Source organism: Pungitius pungitius, unplaced genomic scaffold (assembly GCF_949316345.1).
Source record: "Pungitius pungitius unplaced genomic scaffold, fPunPun2.1 scaffold_37, whole genome shotgun sequence".
Lineage (NCBI taxonomy): Eukaryota > Metazoa > Chordata > Actinopteri > Perciformes > Gasterosteidae > Pungitius > Pungitius pungitius.
Window position 1 is genome coordinate 294,979 of NW_026909808.1, and position 14,459 is coordinate 309,437.

At 43.8% G+C, this 14,459-nt stretch overlaps 30 non-coding genes across 30 annotated transcripts; all 30 read left to right on the plus strand.

The window, feature by feature from the left end:
* Nucleotides 1-197: 197 nt before the first annotated feature.
* Nucleotides 198-316, plus strand: LOC134110474 (5S ribosomal RNA). Its single transcript, XR_009943859.1, has one exon. It is a non-coding gene; the product is annotated as a 5S ribosomal RNA (ribosomal RNA).
* A 396-nt stretch (nt 317-712) lies between these two features.
* Nucleotides 713-831, plus strand: LOC134110475 (5S ribosomal RNA). Its single transcript, XR_009943860.1, has one exon. It is a non-coding gene; the product is annotated as a 5S ribosomal RNA (ribosomal RNA).
* Nucleotides 832-1,170: 339 nt separating this feature from the next.
* On the plus strand, nt 1,171-1,289 carry LOC134110476 (5S ribosomal RNA). Its single transcript, XR_009943861.1, has one exon. It is a non-coding gene; the product is annotated as a 5S ribosomal RNA (ribosomal RNA).
* Nucleotides 1,290-1,685: 396 nt separating this feature from the next.
* Nucleotides 1,686-1,804, plus strand: LOC134110012 (5S ribosomal RNA). Its single transcript, XR_009943406.1, has one exon. It is a non-coding gene; the product is annotated as a 5S ribosomal RNA (ribosomal RNA).
* Nucleotides 1,805-2,200: 396 nt separating this feature from the next.
* LOC134110477 (5S ribosomal RNA) lies at nt 2,201-2,319 on the plus strand. Its single transcript, XR_009943862.1, has one exon. It is a non-coding gene; the product is annotated as a 5S ribosomal RNA (ribosomal RNA).
* Nucleotides 2,320-2,658: 339 nt separating this feature from the next.
* LOC134110478 (5S ribosomal RNA) lies at nt 2,659-2,777 on the plus strand. The gene has a single exon (XR_009943863.1). It is a non-coding gene; the product is annotated as a 5S ribosomal RNA (ribosomal RNA).
* A 344-nt stretch (nt 2,778-3,121) lies between these two features.
* Nucleotides 3,122-3,240, plus strand: LOC134109973 (5S ribosomal RNA). The gene has a single exon (XR_009943368.1). It is a non-coding gene; the product is annotated as a 5S ribosomal RNA (ribosomal RNA).
* Nucleotides 3,241-3,579: 339 nt separating this feature from the next.
* Nucleotides 3,580-3,698, plus strand: LOC134110479 (5S ribosomal RNA). Its single transcript, XR_009943864.1, has one exon. It is a non-coding gene; the product is annotated as a 5S ribosomal RNA (ribosomal RNA).
* A 396-nt stretch (nt 3,699-4,094) lies between these two features.
* LOC134110480 (5S ribosomal RNA) lies at nt 4,095-4,213 on the plus strand. Its single transcript, XR_009943865.1, has one exon. It is a non-coding gene; the product is annotated as a 5S ribosomal RNA (ribosomal RNA).
* Nucleotides 4,214-4,552: 339 nt separating this feature from the next.
* Nucleotides 4,553-4,671, plus strand: LOC134110482 (5S ribosomal RNA). The gene has a single exon (XR_009943867.1). It is a non-coding gene; the product is annotated as a 5S ribosomal RNA (ribosomal RNA).
* Nucleotides 4,672-5,067: 396 nt separating this feature from the next.
* On the plus strand, nt 5,068-5,186 carry LOC134110074 (5S ribosomal RNA). The gene has a single exon (XR_009943468.1). It is a non-coding gene; the product is annotated as a 5S ribosomal RNA (ribosomal RNA).
* A 396-nt stretch (nt 5,187-5,582) lies between these two features.
* Nucleotides 5,583-5,701, plus strand: LOC134110483 (5S ribosomal RNA). Its single transcript, XR_009943868.1, has one exon. It is a non-coding gene; the product is annotated as a 5S ribosomal RNA (ribosomal RNA).
* Nucleotides 5,702-6,045: 344 nt separating this feature from the next.
* On the plus strand, nt 6,046-6,164 carry LOC134110484 (5S ribosomal RNA). The gene has a single exon (XR_009943869.1). It is a non-coding gene; the product is annotated as a 5S ribosomal RNA (ribosomal RNA).
* Nucleotides 6,165-6,562: 398 nt separating this feature from the next.
* On the plus strand, nt 6,563-6,681 carry LOC134110005 (5S ribosomal RNA). Its single transcript, XR_009943400.1, has one exon. It is a non-coding gene; the product is annotated as a 5S ribosomal RNA (ribosomal RNA).
* Nucleotides 6,682-7,020: 339 nt separating this feature from the next.
* Nucleotides 7,021-7,139, plus strand: LOC134110485 (5S ribosomal RNA). The gene has a single exon (XR_009943870.1). It is a non-coding gene; the product is annotated as a 5S ribosomal RNA (ribosomal RNA).
* Nucleotides 7,140-7,535: 396 nt separating this feature from the next.
* On the plus strand, nt 7,536-7,654 carry LOC134110075 (5S ribosomal RNA). The gene has a single exon (XR_009943469.1). It is a non-coding gene; the product is annotated as a 5S ribosomal RNA (ribosomal RNA).
* Nucleotides 7,655-8,052: 398 nt separating this feature from the next.
* On the plus strand, nt 8,053-8,171 carry LOC134110486 (5S ribosomal RNA). The gene has a single exon (XR_009943871.1). It is a non-coding gene; the product is annotated as a 5S ribosomal RNA (ribosomal RNA).
* Nucleotides 8,172-8,510: 339 nt separating this feature from the next.
* LOC134110487 (5S ribosomal RNA) lies at nt 8,511-8,629 on the plus strand. Its single transcript, XR_009943872.1, has one exon. It is a non-coding gene; the product is annotated as a 5S ribosomal RNA (ribosomal RNA).
* Nucleotides 8,630-8,973: 344 nt separating this feature from the next.
* Nucleotides 8,974-9,092, plus strand: LOC134110199 (5S ribosomal RNA). Its single transcript, XR_009943593.1, has one exon. It is a non-coding gene; the product is annotated as a 5S ribosomal RNA (ribosomal RNA).
* A 339-nt stretch (nt 9,093-9,431) lies between these two features.
* LOC134110076 (5S ribosomal RNA) lies at nt 9,432-9,550 on the plus strand. The gene has a single exon (XR_009943470.1). It is a non-coding gene; the product is annotated as a 5S ribosomal RNA (ribosomal RNA).
* Nucleotides 9,551-9,946: 396 nt separating this feature from the next.
* Nucleotides 9,947-10,065, plus strand: LOC134110488 (5S ribosomal RNA). Its single transcript, XR_009943873.1, has one exon. It is a non-coding gene; the product is annotated as a 5S ribosomal RNA (ribosomal RNA).
* Nucleotides 10,066-10,404: 339 nt separating this feature from the next.
* On the plus strand, nt 10,405-10,523 carry LOC134110489 (5S ribosomal RNA). Its single transcript, XR_009943874.1, has one exon. It is a non-coding gene; the product is annotated as a 5S ribosomal RNA (ribosomal RNA).
* A 344-nt stretch (nt 10,524-10,867) lies between these two features.
* Nucleotides 10,868-10,986, plus strand: LOC134110490 (5S ribosomal RNA). Its single transcript, XR_009943875.1, has one exon. It is a non-coding gene; the product is annotated as a 5S ribosomal RNA (ribosomal RNA).
* A 398-nt stretch (nt 10,987-11,384) lies between these two features.
* Nucleotides 11,385-11,503, plus strand: LOC134110006 (5S ribosomal RNA). The gene has a single exon (XR_009943401.1). It is a non-coding gene; the product is annotated as a 5S ribosomal RNA (ribosomal RNA).
* Nucleotides 11,504-11,842: 339 nt separating this feature from the next.
* On the plus strand, nt 11,843-11,961 carry LOC134110491 (5S ribosomal RNA). Its single transcript, XR_009943876.1, has one exon. It is a non-coding gene; the product is annotated as a 5S ribosomal RNA (ribosomal RNA).
* A 396-nt stretch (nt 11,962-12,357) lies between these two features.
* Nucleotides 12,358-12,476, plus strand: LOC134110077 (5S ribosomal RNA). Its single transcript, XR_009943471.1, has one exon. It is a non-coding gene; the product is annotated as a 5S ribosomal RNA (ribosomal RNA).
* Nucleotides 12,477-12,874: 398 nt separating this feature from the next.
* Nucleotides 12,875-12,993, plus strand: LOC134110493 (5S ribosomal RNA). Its single transcript, XR_009943878.1, has one exon. It is a non-coding gene; the product is annotated as a 5S ribosomal RNA (ribosomal RNA).
* A 339-nt stretch (nt 12,994-13,332) lies between these two features.
* Nucleotides 13,333-13,451, plus strand: LOC134110141 (5S ribosomal RNA). The gene has a single exon (XR_009943535.1). It is a non-coding gene; the product is annotated as a 5S ribosomal RNA (ribosomal RNA).
* A 344-nt stretch (nt 13,452-13,795) lies between these two features.
* On the plus strand, nt 13,796-13,914 carry LOC134109974 (5S ribosomal RNA). Its single transcript, XR_009943369.1, has one exon. It is a non-coding gene; the product is annotated as a 5S ribosomal RNA (ribosomal RNA).
* A 339-nt stretch (nt 13,915-14,253) lies between these two features.
* On the plus strand, nt 14,254-14,372 carry LOC134110494 (5S ribosomal RNA). Its single transcript, XR_009943879.1, has one exon. It is a non-coding gene; the product is annotated as a 5S ribosomal RNA (ribosomal RNA).
* Nucleotides 14,373-14,459: the final 87 nt, after the last annotated feature.

The following is a 14,459-nucleotide window of genomic DNA, read 5'->3' on the forward strand; positions in this document are numbered from 1 at the left end:
AGGTGGCGGGGACTGCAATGGCCATTCACCGATTGGCTGGGACTCCTGGGCGGGTCTTCTCTAGTCCATCCAATTTTCGGCATGGGATGTCACAGCCTTCTTTGCATACCCTTATTTAACCCACACAAAGATGCCAACGGCAGGCGTGTCATAATTCATTGACGCATTATAAAGGATTAGGAAAAAGATAAAAAGCAGCTTACGGCCATACCTCTCTGGTTCCGCCCGATCTCGTCTGATCTCGGAAGCTAAGCAGAGCAGGGCCTGGTTAGTACCTGGATGGAAGACCGCCTGGGAATCCCAGGTGCCGTAAGCTTTTTCACTTCTCTCACCGAAAGCCGCCGAGCGCCGCAGATTGTACACCTACAAATTACAAAAAGTATATCACATTGTTGAAGAGATGCATGTTTAGTGTTGTTTTAACGTTGGATATGAAAGGCAATTAGACAATATTATCCAAAATGATTCCGTTTCATGGTTGCTAAATTAGTGTTGATCAACATTTAACAATTGGCATACTTTTGTTTGTAATTTAGCCGTTGAAATACAGGTGCTAACCCAACATGTTAGAATTGCCAGTGAAGAAAAGTAAAGTTACCTTCAGGCTTTAGGAACCTCTCTTGCCAATGCTAAGAACTGCTTCAATTTTAGAAAAAGAAACTTCTGATTATCTTTGACACGTTTTAAAGGATTAGGAAAAAGATGAAAAGCAGCTTACGGCCATACCTCTCTGGTTCCGCCCGATCTCGTCTGATCTCGGAAGCTAAGCAGAGCAGGGCCTGGTTAGTACCTGGATGGAAGACCGCCTGGGAATCCCAGGTGCCGTAAGCTTTTTCACTTCTCTCTCTGAAAGCCGCCCAGCGCCGTAGCTTGTACACCTACACAATTGTAAAAAGTTTATCACATTGTAGAAGAGATGCAATAGGAAGAAGATGAAAGGTGGCTTACGTCCATACCATCATCAGGCCATTTGAGGTGGCGGGGACTGCAATGGCCATCCACCGATTGGCTGGGACTCCTGGGCGGGTCTTCTCTAGTCCATCCAATTTTCGCCATAGGATGTCACAGCCTTCTTTGCATACCCTTATTTAACCCACACAAAGATGCCAACGGCAGGCGTGACATAATTTTTTGACGCATTATAAAGGATTAGGAAAAAGATAAAAAGCAGCTTACGGCCATACCTCTCTGGTTCCGCCCGATCTCGTCTGATCTCGGAAGCTAAGCAGAGCAGGGCCTGGTTAGTACCTGGATGGAAGACCGCCTGGGAATCCCAGGTGCCGTAAGCTTTTTCACTTCTCTCACCGAAAGCCGCCGAGCGCCGCAGATTGTACACCTACAAATTACAAAAAGTATATCACATTGTTGAAGAGATGCATGTTTAGTGTTGTTTTAACGTTGGATATGAAAGGAAATTAGACATTATTATCCAAAATGATTCCGTTTCATGATTGCTAAATTAGTGTTGATCAACATTTTACGATTGGCATACTATTGTTTGTAATTTAGCCGTTGAAATACAGGTGCTAACCAAACACGTTAGATTTACCAGTGAAGAAAAGTAAAGTTCCCTTCAGGTTTTAGGAACCTCTCTTGCCAATGCTAAGAACTGCTTCAATTTTAGAAAAAGAAACTTCTGATTATCTTTGACACGTTTTAAAGGATTAGGAAAAAGATAAAAAGCAGCTTACAGCCATACCTCTCTGGTTCCGCCCGATCTCGTCTGATCTCGGAAGCTAAGCAGAGCAGGGCCTGGTTAGTACCTGGATGGAAGACCGCCTGGGAATCCCAGGTGCCGTAAGCTTTTTCACTTCTCTCACCGAAAGCCGCCGAGCGCCGCAGATTGTACACCTACAAATTACAAAAAGTATATCACATTGTTGAAGAGATGCATGTTTAGTGTTGTTTTAACGTTGGATATGAAAGGCAATTAGACAATATTATCCAAAATGATTCCGTTTCATGGTTGCTAAATTAGTGTTGATCAACATTTAACAATTGGCATACTTTTGTTTGTAATTTAGCCGTTGAAATACAGGTGCTAACCCAACATGTTAGAATTGCCAGTGAAGAAAAGTAAAGTTACCTTCAGGTTTTAGAAACCTCTCTTGCCAATGCTAAGAACTGCTTCAATTTTAGAAAAAGAAACTTCTGATTATCTTTGACACGTTTTAAAGGATTAGGAAAAAGATGAAAAGCAGCTTACGGCCATACCTCTCTGGTTCCGCCCGATCTCGTCTGATCTCGGAAGCTAAGCAGAGCAGGGCCTGGTTAGTACCTGGATGGAAGACCGCCTGGGAATCCCAGGTGCCGTAAGCTTTTTAACTTCTCTCTCTGAAAGCCGCCCAGCGCCGTAGATTGTACACCTACACAATTGTAAAAAAAAATTCACATTGTAGAAGAGATGCAATAGGAAGAAGATGAAAGGTGGCTTACGTCCGTACCATCGTCAGGCCATTTGAGGTGGCGGGGACTGCAATGGCCATTCACCGATTGGCTGGGACTCCTGGGCGGGTCTTCTCTAGTCCATCCAATTTCCGGCATGGGATGTCACAGCCTTCTTTGCATACCCTTATTTAACCCACACAAAGATGCCAACGGCAGGCGTGTCATAATTCATTGACGCATTATAAAGGATTAGGAAAAAGATAAAAAGCAGCTTACGGCCATACCTCTCTGGTTCCGCCCGATCTCGTCTGATCTCGGAAGCTAAGCAGAGCAGGGCCTGGTTAGTACCTGGATGGAAGACCGCCTGGGAATCCCAGGTGCCGTAAGCTTTTTCACTTCTCTCTCCGAAAGCCGCCGAGCGCCGCAGATTGTACACCTGTTTTAACGTTGGATATGAAAGGAAATTAGACAATATTATCCAAAATGATTCCGTTTCATGATTGCTAAATTAGTGTTGGTCAACATTTACGATTGGCATACTGTTGTTTGTAATTTAGCCGTTGAAATACAGGTGCTAACCCAACATGTTAGAATTGCCAGTGAAGAAAAGTAAAGTTACCTTCAGGCTTTAGGAACCTCTCTTGCCAATGCTAAGAACTGCTTCAATTTTAGAAAAAGAAACTTCTGATTATCTTTGACACGTTTTAAAGGATTAGGAAAAAGATGAAAAGCAGCTTACGTCCATACCTCTCTGGTTCCGCCCGATCTCGTCTGATCTCGGAAGCTAAGCAGAGCAGGGCCTGGTTAGTACCTGGATGGAAGACCGCCTGGGAATCCCAGGTGCCGTAAGCTTTTTCACTTCTCTCTCTGAAAGCCGCCCAGCGCCGTAGATTGTACACCTACACAATTGTAAAAAAAAATTCACATTGTAGAAGAGATGCAATAGGAAGAAGATGAAAGGTGGCTTACGTCCATACCATCGTCAGGCCATTTGAGGTGGCGGGGACTGCAATGGCCATTCACCGATTGGCTGGGACTCCTGGGCGGGTCTTCTCTAGTCCATCCAATTTTCGGCATGGGATGTCACAGCCTTCTTTGCATACCCTTATTTAACCCACACAAAGATGCCAACGGAAGGCGTGTCATAATTCATTGACGCATTATAAAGGATTAGGAAAAAGATAAAAAGCAGCTTACGGCCATACCTCTCTGGTTCCGCCCGATCTCGTCTGATCTCGGAAGCTAAGCAGAGCAGGGCCTGGTTAGTACCTGGATGGAAGACCGCCTGGGAATCCCAGGTGCCGTAAGCTTTTTCACTTCTCTCACCGAAAGCCGCCGAGCGCCGCAGATTGTACACCTACAAATTACAAAAAGTATATCACATTGTTGAAGAGATGCATGTTTAGTGTTGTTTTAACGTTGGATATGAAAGGCAATTAGACAATATTATCCAAAATGATTCCGTTTCATGGTTGCTAAATTAGTGTTGATCAACATTTAACAATTGGCATACTTTTGTTTGTAATTTAGCCGTTGAAATACAGGTGCTAACCCAACATGTTAGAATTGCCAGTGAAGAAAAGTAAAGTTACCTTCAGGCTTTAGGAACCTCTCTTGCCAATGCTAAGAACTGCTTCAATTTTAGAAAAAGAAACTTCTGATTATCTTTGACACGTTTTAAAGGATTAGGAAAAAGATGAAAAGCAGCTTACGGCCATACCTCTCTGGTTCCGCCCGATCTCGTCTGATCTCGGAAGCTAAGCAGAGCAGGGCCTGGTTAGTACCTGGATGGAAGACCGCCTGGGAATCCCAGGTGCCGTAAGCTTTTTCACTTCTCTCTCTGAAAGCCGCCCAGCGCCGTAGCTTGTACACCTACACAATTGTAAAAAGTTTATCACATTGTAGAAGAGATGCAATAGGAAGAAGATGAAAGGTGGCTTACGTCCATACCATCATCAGGCCATTTGAGGTGGCGGGGACTGCAATGGCCATCCACCGATTGGCTGGGACTCCTGGGCGGGTCTTCTCTAGTCCATCCAATTTTCGCCATAGGATGTCACAGCCTTCTTTGCATACCCTTATTTAACCCACACAAAGATGCCAACGGCAGGCGTGACATAATTTTTTGACGCATTATAAAGGATTAGGAAAAAGATAAAAAGCAGCTTACGGCCATACCTCTCTGGTTCCGCCCGATCTCGTCTGATCTCGGAAGCTAAGCAGAGCAGGGCCTGGTTAGTACCTGGATGGAAGACCGCCTGGGAATCCCAGGTGCCGTAAGCTTTTTCACTTCTCTCACCGAAAGCCGCCGAGCGCCGCAGATTGTACACCTACAAATTACAAAAAGTATATCACATTGTTGAAGAGATGCATGTTTAGTGTTGTTTTAACGTTGGATATGAAAGGAAATTAGACAATATTATCCAAAATGATTCCGTTTCATGATTGCTAAATTAGTGTTGATCAACATTTTACGATTGGCATACTATTGTTTGTAATTTAGCCGTTGAAATACAGGTGCTAACCAAACACGTTAGATTTACCAGTGAAGAAAAGTAAAGTTCCCTTCAGGTTTTAGGAACCTCTCTTGCCAATGCTAAGAACTGCTTCAATTTTAGAAAAAGAAACTTCTGATTATCTTTGACACGTTTTAAAGGATTAGGAAAAAGATAAAAAGCAGCTTACAGCCATACCTCTCTGGTTCCGCCCGATCTCGTCTGATCTCGGAAGCTAAGCAGAGCGGGGCCTGGTTAGTACCTGGATGGAAGACCGCCTGGGAATCCCAGGTGCCGTAAGCTTTTTCACTTCTCTCACCGAAAGCCGCCGAGCGCCGCAGATTGTACACCTACAAATTACAAAAAGTATATCACATTGTTGAAGAGATGCATGTTTAGTGTTGTTTTAACGTTGGATATGAAAGGCAATTAGACAATATTATCCAAAATGATTCCGTTTCATGGTTGCTAAATTAGTGTTGATCAACATTTAACAATTGGCATACTTTTGTTTGTAATTTAGCCGTTGAAATACAGGTGCTAACCCAACATGTTAGAATTGCCAGTGAAGAAAAGTAAAGTTACCTTCAGGTTTTAGAAACCTCTCTTGCCAATGCTAAGAACTGCTTCAATTTTAGAAAAAGAAACTTCTGATTATCTTTGACACGTTTTAAAGGATTAGGAAAAAGATGAAAAGCAGCTTACGGCCATACCTCTCTGGTTCCGCCCGATCTCGTCTGATCTCGGAAGCTAAGCAGAGCAGGGCCTGGTTAGTACCTGGATGGAAGACCGCCTGGGAATCCCAGGTGCCGTAAGCTTTTTCACTTCTCTCTCCGAAAGCCGCCGAGCGCCGCAGATTGTACACCTGTTTTAACGTTGGATATGAAAGGAAATTAGACAATATTATCCAAAATGATTCCGTTTCATGATTGCTAAATTAGTGTTGGTCAACATTTACCATTGGCATACTGTTGTTTGTAATTTAGCCGTTGAAATACAGGTGCTAACCCAACATGTTAGAATTGCCAGTGAAGAAAAGTAAAGTTACCTTCAGGCTTTAGGAACCTCTCTTGCCAATGCTAAGAACTGCTTCAATTTTAGAAAAAGAAACTTCTGATTATCTTTGACACGTTTTAAAGGATTAGGAAAAAGATGAAAAGCAGCTTACGGCCATACCTCTCTGGTTCCGCCCGATCTCGTCTGATCTCGGAAGCTAAGCAGAGCAGGGCCTGGTTAGTACCTGGATGGAAGACCGCCTGGGAATCCCAGGTGCCGTAAGCTTTTTCACTTCTCTCACCGAAAGCCGCCGAGCGCCGCAGATTGTACACCTACAAATTACAAAAAGTATATCACATTGTTGAAGAGATGCATGTTTAGTGTTGTTTTAACGTTGGATATGAAAGGCAATTAGACAATATTATCCAAAATGATTCCGTTTCATGGTTGCTAAATTAGTGTTGATCAACATTTAACAATTGGCATACTTTTGTTTGTAATTTAGCCGTTGAAATACAGGTGCTAACCCAACATGTTAGAATTGCCAGTGAAGAAAAGTAAAGTTACCTTCAGGTTTTAGAAACCTCTCTTGCCAATCCTAAGAACTGCTTCAATTTTAGAAAAAGAAACTCTTCTGATTATCTTTGACGCATTATAAAGGATTAGGAAAAAGATAAAAAGCAGCTTACGGCCATACCTCTCTGGTTCCGCCCGATCTCGTCTGATCTCAGAAGCTAAGCAGAGCAGGGCCTGGTTAGTACCTGGATGGAAGACCGCCTGGGAATCCCAGGTGCCGTAAGCTTTTTCACTTCTCTCTCTGAAAGCCGCCCAGCGCCGTAGCTTGTACACCTACACAATTGTAAAAAGTTTATCACATTGTAGAAGAGATGCAATAGGAAGAAGATGAAAGGTGGCTTACGTCCATACCATCATCAGGCCATTTGAGGTGGCGGGGACTGCAATGGCCATCCACCGATTGGCTGGGACTCCTGGGCGGGTCTTCTCTAGTCCATCCAATTTTCGCCATAGGATGTCACAGCCTTCTTTGCATACCCTTATTTAACCCACACAAAGATGCCAACGGCAGGCGTGACATAATTTTTTGACGCATTATAAAGGATTAGGAAAAAGATAAAAAGCAGCTTACGGCCATACCTCTCTGGTTCCGCCCGATCTCGTCTGATCTCGGAAGCTAAGCAGAGCAGGGCCTGGTTAGTACCTGGATGGAAGACCGCCTGGGAATCCCAGGTGCCGTAAGCTTTTTCACTTCTCTCACCGAAAGCCGCCGAGCGCCGCAGATTGTACACCTACAAATTACAAAAAGTATATCACATTGTTGAAGAGATGCATGTTTAGTGTTGTTTTAACGTTGGATATGAAAGGAAATTAGACAATATTATCCAAAATGATTCCGTTTCATGATTGCTAAATTGGTGTTGATCAACATTTTACGATTGGCATACTATTGTTTGTAATTTAGCCGTTGAAATACAGGTGCTAACCAAACATGTTAGATTTACCAGTGAAGAAAAGTAAAGTTACCTTCAGGTTTTAGGAACCTCTCTTGCCAATGCTAAGAACTGCTTCAATTTTAGAAAAAGAAACTTCTGATTATCTTTGACACGTTTTAAAGGATTAGGAAAAAGATAAAAAGCAGCTTACAGCCATACCTCTCTGGTTCCGCCCGATCTCGTCTGATCTCGGAAGCTAAGCAGAGCGGGGCCTGGTTAGTACCTGGATGGAAGACCGCCTGGGAATCCCAGGTGCCGTAAGCTTTTTCACTTCTCTCACCGAAAGCCGCCGAGCGCCGCAGATTGTACACCTACAAATTACAAAAAGTATATCACATTGTTGAAGAGATGCATGTTTAGTGTTGTTTTAACGTTGGATATGAAAGGCAATTAGACAATATTATCCAAAATGATTCCGTTTCATGGTTGCTAAATTAGTGTTGATCAACATTTAACAATTGGCATACTTTTGTTTGTAATTTAGCCGTTGAAATACAGGTGCTAACCCAACATGTTAGAATTGCCAGTGAAGAAAAGTAAAGTTACCTTCAGGTTTTAGAAACCTCTCTTGCCAATCCTAAGAACTGCTTCAATTTTAGAAAAAGAAACTCTTCTGATTATCTTTGACGCATTATAAAGGATTAGGAAAAAGATAAAAAGCAGCTTACGGCCATACCTCTCTGGTTCCGCCCGATCTCGTCTGATCTCGGAAGCTAAGCAGAGCAGGGCCTGGTTAGTACCTGGATGGAAGACCGCCTGGGAATCCCAGGTGCCGTAAGCTTTTTCACTTCTCTCTCTGAAAGCCGCCCAGCGCCGTAGCTTGTACACCTACACAATTGTAAAAAGTTTATCACATTGTAGAAGAGATGCAATAGGAAGAAGATGAAAGGTGGCTTACGTCCATACCATCGTCAGGCCATTTGAGGTGGCGGGGACTGCAATGGCCATTCACCGATTGGCTGGGACTCCTGGGCGGGTCTTCTCTAGTCCATCCAATTTTCGGCATGGGATGTCACAGCCTTCTTTGCATACCCTTATTTAACCCACACAAAGATGCCAACGGCAGGCGTGTCATAATTCATTGACGCATTATAAAGGATTAGGAAAAAGATAAAAAGCAGCTTACGGCCATACCTCTCTGGTTCCGCCCGATCTCGTCTGATCTCGGAAGCTAAGCAGAGCAGGGCCTGGTTAGTACCTGGATGGAAGACCGCCTGGGAATCCCAGGTGCCGTAAGCTTTTTCACTTCTCTCTCCGAAAGCCGCCGAGCGCCGCAGATTGTACACCTGTTTTAACGTTGGATATGAAAGGAAATTAGACAATATTATCCAAAATGATTCCGTTTCATGATTGCTAAATTAGTGTTGGTCAACATTTACGATTGGCATACTGTTGTTTGTAATTTAGCCGTTGAAATACAGGTGCTAACCCAACATGTTAGAATTGCCAGTGAAGAAAAGTAAAGTTACCTTCAGGCTTTAGGAACCTCTCTTGCCAATGCTAAGAACTGCTTCAATTTTAGAAAAAGAAACTTCTGATTATCTTTGACACGTTTTAAAGGATTAGGAAAAAGATGAAAAGCAGCTTACGTACATACCTCTCTGGTTCCGCCCGATCTCGTCTGATCTCGGAAGCTAAGCAGAGCAGGGCCTGGTTAGTACCTGGATGGAAGACCGCCTGGGAATCCCAGGTGCCGTAAGCTTTTTCACTTCTCTCTCTGAAAGCCGCCCAGCGCCGTAGATTGTACACCTACACAATTGTAAAAAAAAATTCACATTGTAGAAGAGATGCAATAGGAAGAAGATGAAAGGTGGCTTACGTCCATACCATCGTCAGGCCATTTGAGGTGGCGGGGACTGCAATGGCCATTCACCGAATGGCTGGGACTCCTGGGCGGGTCTTCTCTAGTCCATCCAATTTTCGGCATGGGATGTCACAGCCTTCTTTGCATACCCTTATTTAACCCACACAAAGATGCCAACGGCTGGCGTGTCATAATTCGTTGACGCATTATAAAGGATTAGGAAAAAGATAAAAAGCAGCTTACAGCCATACCTCTCTGGTTCCGCCCGATCTCGTCTGATCTCGGAAGCTAAGCAGAGCGGGGCCTGGTTAGTACCTGGATGGAAGACCGCCTGGGAATCCCAGGTGCCGTAAGCTTTTTCACTTCTCTCACCGAAAGCCGCCGAGCGCCGCAGATTGTACACCTACAAATTACAAAAAGTATATCACATTGTTGAAGAGATGCATGTTTAGTGTTGTTTTAACGTTGGATATGAAAGGCAATTAGACAATATTATCCAAAATGATTCCGTTTCATGGTTGCTAAATTAGTGTTGATCAACATTTAACAATTGGCATACTTTTGTTTGTAATTTAGCCGTTGAAATACAGGTGCTAACCCAACATGTTAGAATTGCCAGTGAAGAAAAGTAAAGTTACCTTCAGGTTTTAGAAACCTCTCTTGCCAATGCTAAGAACTGCTTCAATTTTAGAAAAAGAAACTTCTGATTATCTTTGACACGTTTTAAAGGATTAGGAAAAAGATGAAAAGCAGCTTACGGCCATACCTCTCTGGTTCCGCCCGATCTCGTCTGATCTCGGAAGCTAAGCAGAGCAGGGCCTGGTTAGTACCTGGATGGAAGACCGCCTGGGAATCCCAGGTGCCGTAAGCTTTTTAACTTCTCTCTCTGAAAGCCGCCCAGCGCCGTAGATTGTACACCTACACAATTGTAAAAAAAAATTCACATTGTAGAAGAGATGCAATAGGAAGAAGATGAAAGGTGGCTTACGTCCGTACCATCGTCAGGCCATTTGAGGTGGCGGGGACTGCAATGGCCATTCACCGATTGGCTGGGACTCCTGGGCGGGTCTTCTCTAGTCCATCCAATTTCCGGCATGGGATGTCACAGCCTTCTTTGCATACCCTTATTTAACCCACACAAAGATGCCAACGGCAGGCGTGTCATAATTCATTGACGCATTATAAAGGATTAGGAAAAAGATAAAAAGCAGCTTACGGCCATACCTCTCTGGTTCCGCCCGATCTCGTCTGATCTCGGAAGCTAAGCAGAGCAGGGCCTGGTTAGTACCTGGATGGAAGACCGCCTGGGAATCCCAGGTGCCGTAAGCTTTTTCACTTCTCTCTCCGAAAGCCGCCGAGCGCCGCAGATTGTACACCTGTTTTAACGTTGGATATGAAAGGAAATTAGACAATATTATCCAAAATGATTCCGTTTCATGATTGCTAAATTAGTGTTGGTCAACATTTACCATTGGCATACTGTTGTTTGTAATTTAGCCGTTGAAATACAGGTGCTAACCCAACATGTTAGAATTGCCAGTGAAGAAAAGTAAAGTTACCTTCAGGCTTTAGGAACCTCTCTTGCCAATGCTAAGAACTGCTTCAATTTTAGAAAAAGAAACTTCTGATTATCTTTGACACGTTTTAAAGGATTAGGAAAAAGATGAAAAGCAGCTTACGGCCATACCTCTCTGGTTCCGCCCGATCTCGTCTGATCTCGGAAGCTAAGCAGAGCAGGGCCTGGTTAGTACCTGGATGGAAGACCGCCTGGGAATCCCAGGTGCCGTAAGCTTTTTCACTTCTCTCACCGAAAGCCGCCGAGCGCCGCAGATTGTACACCTACAAATTACAAAAAGTATATCACATTGTTGAAGAGATGCATGTTTAGTGTTGTTTTAACGTTGGATATGAAAGGCAATTAGACAATATTATCCAAAATGATTCCGTTTCATGGTTGCTAAATTAGTGTTGATCAACATTTAACAATTGGCATACTTTTGTTTGTAATTTAGCCGTTGAAATACAGGTGCTAACCCAACATGTTAGAATTGCCAGTGAAGAAAAGTAAAGTTACCTTCAGGTTTTAGAAACCTCTCTTGCCAATCCTAAGAACTGCTTCAATTTTAGAAAAAGAAACTCTTCTGATTATCTTTGACGCATTATAAAGGATTAGGAAAAAGATAAAAAGCAGCTTACGGCCATACCTCTCTGGTTCCGCCCGATCTCGTCTGATCTCAGAAGCTAAGCAGAGCAGGGCCTGGTTAGTACCTGGATGGAAGACCGCCTGGGAATCCCAGGTGCCGTAAGCTTTTTCACTTCTCTCTCTGAAAGCCGCCCAGCGCCGTAGCTTGTACACCTACACAATTGTAAAAAGTTTATCACATTGTAGAAGAGATGCAATAGGAAGAAGATGAAAGGTGGCTTACGTCCATACCATCATCAGGCCATTTGAGGTGGCGGGGACTGCAATGGCCATCCACCGATTGGCTGGGACTCCTGGGCGGGTCTTCTCTAGTCCATCCAATTTTCGCCATAGGATGTCACAGCCTTCTTTGCATACCCTTATTTAACCCACACAAAGATGCCAACGGCAGGCGTGACATAATTTTTTGACGCATTATAAAGGATTAGGAAAAAGATAAAAAGCAGCTTACGGCCATACCTCTCTGGTTCCGCCCGATCTCGTCTGATCTCGGAAGCTAAGCAGAGCAGGGCCTGGTTAGTACCTGGATGGAAGACCGCCTGGGAATCCCAGGTGCCGTAAGCTTTTTCACTTCTCTCACCGAAAGCCGCCGAGCGCCGCAGATTGTACACCTACAAATTACAAAAAGTATATCACATTGTTGAAGAGATGCATGTTTAGTGTTGTTTTAACGTTGGATATGAAAGGAAATTAGACAATATTATCCAAAATGATTCCGTTTCATGATTGCTAAATTGGTGTTGATCAACATTTTACGATTGGCATACTATTGTTTGTAATTTAGCCGTTGAAATACAGGTGCTAACCAAACATGTTAGATTTACCAGTGAAGAAAAGTAAAGTTACCTTCAGGTTTTAGGAACCTCTCTTGCCAATGCTAAGAACTGCTTCAATTTTAGAAAAAGAAACTTCTGATTATCTTTGACACGTTTTAAAGGATTAGGAAAAAGATAAAAAGCAGCTTACAGCCATACCTCTCTGGTTCCGCCCGATCTCGTCTGATCTCGGAAGCTAAGCAGAGCGGGGCCTGGTTAGTACCTGGATGGAAGACCGCCTGGGAATCCCAGGTGCCGTAAGCTTTTTCACTTCTCTCACCGAAAGCCGCCGAGCGCCGCAGATTGTACACCTACAAATTACAAAAAGTATATCACATTGTTGAAGAGATGCATGTTTAGTGTTGTTTTAACGTTGGATATGAAAGGCAATTAGACAATATTATCCAAAATGATTCCGTTTCATGGTTGCTAAATTAGTGTTGATCAACATTTAACAATTGGCATACTTTTGTTTGTAATTTAGCCGTTGAAATACAGGTGCTAACCCAACATGTTAGAATTGCCAGTGAAGAAAAGTAAAGTTACCTTCAGGTTTTAGAAACCTCTCTTGCCAATCCTAAGAACTGCTTCAATTTTAGAAAAAGAAACTCTTCTGATTATCTTTGACGCATTATAAAGGATTAGGAAAAAGATAAAAAGCAGCTTACGGCCATACCTCTCTGGTTCCGCCCGATCTCGTCTGATCTCGGAAGCTAAGCAGAGCAGGGCCTGGTTAGTACCTGGATGGAAGACCGCCTGGGAATCCCAGGTGCCGTAAGCTTTTTCACTTCTCTCTCTGAAAGCCGCCCAGCGCCGTAGCTTGTACACCTACACAATTGTAAAAAGTTTATCACATTGTAGAAGAGATGCAATAGGAAGAAGATGAAAGGTGGCTTACGTCCATACCATCGTCAGGCCATTTGAGGTGGCGGGGACTGCAATGGCCATTCACCGATTGGCTGGGACTCCTGGGCGGGTCTTCTCTAGTCCATCCAATTTTCGGCATGGGATGTCACAGCCTTCTTTGCATACCCTTATTTAACCCACACAAAGATGCCAACGGCAGGCGTGTCATAATTCATTGACGCATTATAAAGGATTAGGAAAAAGATAAAAAGCAGCTTACGGCCATACCTCTCTGGTTCCGCCCGATCTCGTCTGATCTCGGAAGCTAAGCAGAGCAGGGCCTGGTTAGTACCTGGATGGAAGACAGCCTGGGAATCCCAGGTGCCGTAAGCTTTTTCACTTCTCTCTCCGAAAGCCGCCGAGCGCCGCAGATTGTACACCTGTTTTAACGTTGGATATGAAAGGAAATTAGACAATATTATCCAAAATGATTCCGTTTCATGATTGCTAAATTAGTGTTGGTCAACATTTACGATTGGCATACTGTTGTTTGTAATTTAGCCGTTGAAATACAGGTGCTAACCCAACATGTTAGAATTGCCAGTGAAGAAAAGTAAAGTTACCTTCAGGCTTTAGGAACCTCTCTTGCCAATGCTAAGAACTGCTTCAATTTTAGAAAAAGAAACTTCTGATTATCTTTGACACGTTTTAAAGGATTAGGAAAAAGATGAAAAGCAGCTTACGTCCATACCTCTCTGGTTCCGCCCGATCTCGTCTGATCTCGGAAGCTAAGCAGAGCAGGGCCTGGTTAGTACCTGGATGGAAGACCGCCTGGGAATCCCAGGTGCCGTAAGCTTTTTCACTTCTCTCTCTGAAAGCCGCCCAGCGCCGTAGATTGTACACCTACACAATTGTAAAAAAAAATTCACATTGTAGAAGAGATGCAATAGGAAGAAGATGAAAGGTGGCTTACGTCCATACCATCGTCAGGCCATTTGAGGTGGCGGGGACTGCAATGGCCATTCACCGATTGGCTGGGACTCCTGGGCGGGTCTTCTCTAGTCCATCCAATTTTCGGCATGGGATGTCACAGCCTTCTTTGCATACCCTTATTTAACCCACACAAAGATGCCAACGGCAGGCGTGTCATAATTCATTGACGCATTATAAAGGATTAGGAAAAAGATAAAAAGCAGCTTACGGCCATACCTCTCTGGTTCCGCCCGATCTCGTCTGATCTCGGAAGCTAAGCAGAGCAGGGCCTGGTTAGTACCTGGATGGAAGACCGCCTGGGAATCCCAGGTGCCGTAAGCTTTTTCACTTCTCTCACCGAAAGCCGCCGAGCGCCGCAGATTGTACACCTACAAATTACAAAAAGTATATCACATTGTTGAAGAGATG